General features: G+C 42.0%; 1 long non-coding RNA gene across 1 annotated transcript; it reads left to right on the forward strand.

Annotated features, from left to right (window-relative positions):
- The first annotated feature begins 169 nt into the window (after positions 1 to 169).
- LOC126591392 (uncharacterized) lies at positions 170 to 1142 on the forward strand. The gene is made up of 3 exons (XR_007612371.1): positions 170 to 438; positions 522 to 619; positions 795 to 1142. It is a non-coding gene; the product is annotated as an uncharacterized LOC126591392 (long non-coding RNA).
- The last annotated feature ends 6330 nt before the right edge of the window (positions 1143 to 7472 follow it).

Below are 7472 nucleotides of genomic sequence, written 5' to 3' on the forward strand. Positions count from 1 at the left end.
CAACTTTTGTGTGTTTGATGCTGCATGCTATTGACTAGACAAGATCAAGTGCAATTAGTAGCTTTTCTCTCTTTTTCATCTTTTCTTTGGTGGAATTGCTTTTCGTTTCCACTAATCAGCCTGAGTGGATGCAAGATAACACCTTTCTCTATAGCTCAGATTGCAAAGTCGTCTTCATGAAAGTTTTTCCTTATCTTGTGAACTACAACATATCCAAATTTGAGATCCATCGGAGTAGTACAACTTCAGAAATTCAAGTATGATGAGTAACTGTTCATCAATGTTCTGTTAATCCGTCAGACTTGTTGTGAGCTTCGAAACTCCATTTTCTCTTGTTCAGATCAACATACTTTCTTCATCAAAGTTGTTCCTTAACTTGTGAACTACAACATATCCAAATTTTAGGTCCCTCGGAGCAGTATAACTCCAGAAATCCAGGTATGATGAGTGACTGTTTATCATTTGTCTGTCAACCCGTCAGATTTGTTGTGAGCTTTGAAACTCTATGTTCTCTTGCTCAGATCAGCATGCTTTCTTCATTGAAGTTGTTCCTCAGCTTGTGAACTACAACATATCCAAATTTGAGATCCCTCGGAGCAGTATAACTCCAGAAATCCAGGTATGATGAATGACTGGTTATTATTTTTCTGTCAACCCGTCAGATTTGTTGTGAGCTTCGAAACTCCATTTTCTCTTGTTCAGATCGGTATGCTTTCTTCATTGAAGTTGTTCCTCATCGAATCTTTCATAACATATCAAACATTCAGGATGAACTAACGGTTAAATATTTCCAGATCTTCGAAACATCACAACAGCTTCGAAATCTGCAAGAAGCCGACTATCATGTTTGGAGCTTCAACACTGTAATTTCCGTCGCTCAAACAGAAATGGTTCCTTCTTGAAAGTTGTTCATATGCTCAAGAACTATAGGGTGTCTAAAATTCAGCTCCATTGGAGAAGAGCAGAGGTTGCAGAAATTTGATAGATGAAAGGAGGCGGAAGAGGGAGAGAGAGAAAAAGTCTCTTGGGTTGGATTTCTATTTTGGGGCAGATTCCAATTTTTGTAGCACCTTCATTATTGATGAATTGCTTGTACTTTTGTCCATTATGAAACTTGGGACTTTGGCTTGTTGTTGGATCTATTATAATATGTTTGGGAACATATAGAAGTGAATAAATAAGAAGGAAAATTTTGGGCCCTTGTGGGTGTAAAACAAAAAATGTTTATGTTTACCCAAGTGTTTTTGTACAAGTTCAAGGGCATCTTGGGTTTTGTGAACAAAATTTGTTTATTTGGAGCAAGGTTTTGTGTTGAAGCTTTGTAGGTGAAGCTTTCTAGGTGAAGCTTTGATGGTGAAGCTTTGTAGATGAAGCTTTGTAGATGAAGCTTTCTAGGTGAAGCTTTGATGGTGAAGCTTTGTAGATGAAGCTTTCTAGGTGAAGCTTTGATGGTGAAGCTTTGTAGATGAAGCTTTCTAGGTGAAGCTTTTTTAGGTGAAGCTTTGTAGGTGAAGCTTTTTTAAGTGAAGCTTTTCGGGTGAAGTTTTTTTTTTTGGGTGAAGCTTTGTGGGTGAAGCTTTTTAGGTGAAGCTTTGTGGGTGAAGCTTTGGAGGTGAAGCTTTTCGGGTGAAGCTTTTTGGGTGAAGCTTTTTAGGTGAAGCTTTGTGGGTGAAGCTTTGGAGGTGAAGCTTTTCGGGTGAAGCTTTTTGGATGAAGCTGTTTTTTTTTTTTTTTTTTTTTTTTTGGCGCTTGACACGGTCTTCATTTGCTTGTTTTGTAGTGACTGTGGAAGACGGATTGCTTTCTGATTGAGAAGGGTTCCGGCATCGCTTGCTATGAATGTAAAAGAGTGAGGGCTGAGTTGGCTAAATTACCTCTTTATTGAATTCATTGCCAAATGGCCTTCATTACATAGGATGCCGAACGGCTATAGCTCAACATTTGTACATCGTGAGTCTATTTGTAGTAGTACTTCAAGTGATCAGCGTTCCATGAATGGCCAAGGGTCTTGCCATCGGAGCTTCTAAGTGTGTAAGAGCCAGGGCGACTGATGCCAATGACTTCATACGGTCCATCCCAGTTTGGACTAAGTGTGCCTTCACTCGGGACTCTGTCGCAGAGTAATCTTTTCTTTAAGACCCAGTCTCCTATTTTGAAAGAACTAGGCTTGACCCTAGAGTCATAATAGTTGGAGATGCGCTGCTTGTAGGCGACATTCCTCAAGTGAGCTTGGTTTCTGTGTTCCTCGACTAAATCCAAGTTGAGGGTGAGTTGTTTGTCATTTTCACTTTGAATGTAGTTCTGGACTCGGAATGTTGCTTGCTCGAGCTCAACAGGGACAACCGCCTCTGTGCCAAAGGCAAGTGAGAATGGAGTTTCTCCTGTTGAAGTCCGATATGAAGTGCGATATGACCAAAGAACTTGGGGTACAAATTCTGGCCAACAGCCTTTAGCTTTGTCCAAGCTGGTTTTCAAAGTGCGCTTGATTATTTTGTTGATGGCCTCAACTTGTCCATTAGACTGGGGATGAGCTGGAGAGGCAAAGCATAAGTTGATGTTGAACTTAGAGCAGAACAACCTGAACCTCTTGTTGTCAAACTGTCGCCCATTGTCAGTGACTATCGCATTGGGAATGCCGAATCTACAAAGGATGTTCTTCCACACGAAGTCTTCTATCTTTGCCTCAGTAATGGTTGCCAAGGGTTCTACTTCGGCCCACTTTGTGAAGTAGTCCACTGCAACGACTGCGTAACAGACTTTGCCCTTCCCTGCCGGCATTGGGCCGATCAAATCAAGTCCCCACTGGGCGAAGGGCCAAGGGCTGATCATAGGAGTAAGAGGCTCTGGAGGGGAATGAGGAATAGTCGCATATCGTTGACATTTGTCACATGAGCGGGATACTTTGATGGCATCCTGGTGGAGTGTTGGCCAGTAATATCCTTGGCGAAAAGTCTTGTGTGCTAGGGACCGAGATCCAGCATGATCTCCACAGACTCCCTCATGTATTTCCCGAAGGACGATTTCCGCCTCGGCAGGCGTAAGACACCTTAAGTATGGCAGGCTAAAACCTCGCTATTGTGGCGATACCCTTGACGCGGGTTTGACCCACTGCATTGACTGCCTGGGGGCGAGCGCTATTATGGCGATACCCTTGGTTATCGGGATAGTGTCCCTTACTCTTTTTACTGAAAGGAGAGTGGTGAGGATGGAAATCCTTCCTCTTGCCTTGAAATTGATATGTCTGTTGATTCGGTGAAGCATTATGCAAGGCATGGGGAGGTGCCACTGCTGTTTGGAAAGTCGAGGTCTTCTCATTTAGGTGAGTCTGGCTTCCACCTCCCACTTGTTGATAAAGGATGGTTGTAGGGGGTTTCTCCTGATATGTCTTTGCCTCGGCGGAGGCATGGTTATAAGCCTGCGCCATCACCTCAGAGTAAGTCTTCCAAGTATTGGCATTGATCATGTATTTAAAGAAACAATCACGTAGGCCTGCCGTGAAGGCTTTGAGGGCAGTCTTGTCGTCTGCCTCGGCACACCGGGAGTATTCATGGCTGAAGCGGCCAACATACATACGTAATGACTCGTCTGGCTTCTGGCGGATAGTGTACAAGTCATCTGCAGAGTGCAAGCGATCGGTTTGGAAAATGTGTTGGGAAACAAATAGTTTCCTCAATTCCTCAAATGAGTCTACCGTCTCAGGTGTAAGACGACAATACCAATTTAGAGCTCCACTAGAGAGGATGGAGGGGAAGAGAAGACATCGCTCTTCGTCGGTGTGCATCCGGTATGCCATGGTGGATTCAAAGAGGTTAAGGTGCTCAATCGGGTCCTCTTTTCCAGTATAAAGTTGCAAGCCAAGCTTTTGCTTTGTCTTTGCTTGAAGGGGGGTGTTGAGGATCCTCCTTGTAAGAGGGCCAGGCCTGGGTTGGTTCCAGTCAGGTATTTCAGCCTGACGTTCAGCCTTCAACTTGTTTACTTCCTCAAGAAGTTGTAGGACAAGGGGGTCCTGAGCGGAGTTATGTGTCGCTGGAGCTTTCTTTCGTAAATCTCCATCTCCTATTGGAATTAGGAAGGTTTGATCAAGGGCATGTGATTTTTCCCTGGACTCGCTGTACTGGCTTCCAGGGTATGTCTGTCGGAACACCTCTGAGTCCCCTGTACCCTCATGTCTCTCTGGGACTTGTTGCCCCTTCCCCAAATTGGTGGCCGGCTTGGGCCGTGGCAGGGGACCGAGTCTCTCAGAAATCCTTGGGTCATTAATCTTTGAGCTTATATGGATGGAATTCTCTCGACGTTGCTTCAGGAAATCCCGACAATCGCGAAAGACGGCTTTCGATCCTTCTGCCCCTTCAGCAAAGAGGTGTCTCCCTCCACTTCTCATGGTTCGGGTCGAAGCAACTGGGTTAAGAGAAGCCTCATGTTGATTATCAAGTCGAGGGGTAATCTGTTCCCTATCAGGGATATCTATGTCGAATGCATGTGACCCTCCATGTTGGAGGGCACCCAGTTGATGGTTGACTTCCACGAGGGCAACAAGCTCGCGTGTCCGAGCTTGCCTAGCTTCGTGGAGTGTCTCGAAGAGCTTCTCATATTGCTCCTGGAGGACCTCATTCCTCATTGCTATCTTGTTGTTCTGAGCTTCCAACTCATCGACTTTAGCTTGAAGAATAACTCGTTTTCCTTCCTTCTTTCGTTGTTTCGCACTATGTGCAAGGGGGGTGTCATTCTGTGTGCTGTGGCTTCCTTTGCTTCCCATGTTGGAGAGGGATGCCTGATCAAAAGAAAGTGTACGAATGATAGAAACCAGCTTGACACAGCTGAAGAGAGTAGGAATAAGTGTCGTTTCCCACAGACGGCGCCAAATGTTGATGCACAAAATCAGCGAAGACTTTGGTACAACAGAAAGTGTCAGGTTTTGTGACCTTCGCTTGGTTGCTTCGGTCACTAGTGAGGATAAGTACGTAAATGAATAGAGACAGAGAAGCAAACACAAGATGTACGTGGTTCACCCAGATTGGCTACGTCCACGGAGTAGAGGAGTTCTTATTAGTAGTGAAGGGTTTACACAAGTACAAAGGATCAAGCTCTCAATTTAGTGAGTTCTTGTGAATGATTTAACACAAAATGGCATTAGGCAATATTGTGGGGGAATGACCCCTATTTATAGAAAAACTTGTAGCTTTGTCACATTGACATGTGTCATGTTATGATTGGTTCTTGATGTTGACACGTGCTGCGCTCTGATTGGCTTCTAATCTTGACACGTGTCGAGTAGTGATTGGCCTCCTGGTCGGAGGGGAACTCTTCTGGGTCCTTGACAGTATAGCGTTGGCCGGTGCTCGGTAGTTTCGGGATTGGTCAAGTATGGTACAAACAACCGACATTGGGCTGATGGCATACTACCTAGGCATTGAAGTCAAGCAGAACGAAGAAGGCATTTTCATCTCCCAAGAAAGCTACACAAAGATGATACTGAAAATGTTCAAAATGGATTACTGAAAATGTTCAAAATGGATTACTGCAAGCCCATAAGCACGCCAATGGAGTGCAGAGTCAAACTAACCAAGCATGACAAAGGAGAAAGGGTAGATCCAACATTTTTCAAGAGTCTAGTTGGAAGCTTGTGCTACTTGACTTGCATAAGACCAGATATTCTCTATGCCGTCGGATTAGTCAGTCGCTACATGGAGAATCCCACAACTACACATTTGAAGACCGCCAAAAGAATTCTTCGATATCTTAAAGGTACTGTTAACTTTGGCTTGTTCTATTCAAGTTCTGATAACTACAAACTTGTTGGATATAGCAACAGTGATTGGGCAGGAGATTCCAACGATAGAAAAAGCACTAATGGATTTGTGTTCTTCATGGGAGACACTGCATTCACATGGATGTCGAAGAAGCAACCGATTGTCACTCTTTCTACCTGCGAAGCTAAATACGTAGCTGTTACCTCATGTGTCTGTCATGCAATCTGGCTGACAAGGAAAAGAAGAAAATAACAACTTATTAGAGCTTTGCACCGAACAAAGATGCCATATTGGGAATTTTCTGACGTCACTAAACTTCATTTTGTCTAGGGTTTTAGCTGTGCTACAAATAACGTAGATTTTCTCAATCTGAATATTTAATTTGGGTAGTGTTATTCACACACTTCTTTTTAACTTTCACATGCATTCGTGTAAATTTTTGTCCATTAATCTTTTATAATTCATTTTATTCGATGGCTAGAAAATGAAGAATATATGAAACGTAAAAACGGCACTTTAAGACAAAATGGATGTATAATGTTGACAGGCTATAAACTCGATATTTATCTTTTGTGATGCCACGAACCGTCCTTGCATTGCAATCTTTTACATGTTGTTGTTATATCCACTAAAATACAACCCTCCCCCCCCCCCCCCCCCCCACAAACCCTAAACCACAAAACCATCCCCCCCCCCCCCCCCCCAAAAACCATCCATAAAAGTATAATTTAAAATTGACGTCCTACCACAATAGTTATTCTTGTGCATGCAGACTATCGAAATAAAAAACCACGTATTATGAATTTAAAATAGAGCAAGGTGCTTATATAGTTTTCCTCCGTCAAATTTCTGAATTGGTCCAACAGTTGTCAACTACTAATCAATTATTAGTGTTGCGAAATTTTTCAATGTACTGAAAACAGAGTCTGGTATACTAAACATCATAATATAATTTAGTGGTTGGATATGTAGATCGATGTGCATGCAACATAAACGTAAAAGTATATGCAAAAGTTGTGATTAGATTTGTTTTCATGAAAAACAATCACATCCAAGGATGAAATCAAAAGAATATTATGAGATTTAAAATAAGAATATATATGATTTGATTAGTTATAGTCATTGTAAATTAATAAGCTCAGGTATCAGGTTCATATATTATCAACCGTATCTACAGTGTGCAAACAAATCTACAACAATAACAAAGTCTTATCTTATTAAGTAGAGTTGTTTGTATGAATTTTAGAGTGTCACTACGCTCAGAGATGAGTCGATATTATTCTATATTTTTACCGCAATCTTAGTTATAATTTATTTGTTATTTTAAACAAATTTTGATACTTTGCTTTATATTTCAATTTGTATGACATGTAAATCTACTTTGGGCAAAAAATAATGAAACGGAAGAATTTTGGAGTAATTCCAATTGGAGTGGATTCGTGAGTCTTTCAAGATTTTACTCGGTTTTACACCGATTCTTTCGTTAGTTCCAAATACTCTATGTCAAATGGCTTAAAACCCTAGTATCAATTGCATGCACATGATTCTGTTAGCTCCAGATACTCTGTGTGGCTTGAAACCCTAGTATCAATTGCATGCACATGCTTAGGGGGTGGGTTCGGTACGGTTACCGTACCAATTACTGTACCAAACTTTTGGTTTGACAAAATCTATTATCATTACCGTACCAAACTTTCGGTATACTAAAGTTCGGTATTGTCA

This window comes from Malus sylvestris, chromosome 11, assembly GCF_916048215.2.
Source record: "Malus sylvestris chromosome 11, drMalSylv7.2, whole genome shotgun sequence".
NCBI classification, from domain to species: domain Eukaryota; kingdom Viridiplantae; phylum Streptophyta; class Magnoliopsida; order Rosales; family Rosaceae; genus Malus; species Malus sylvestris.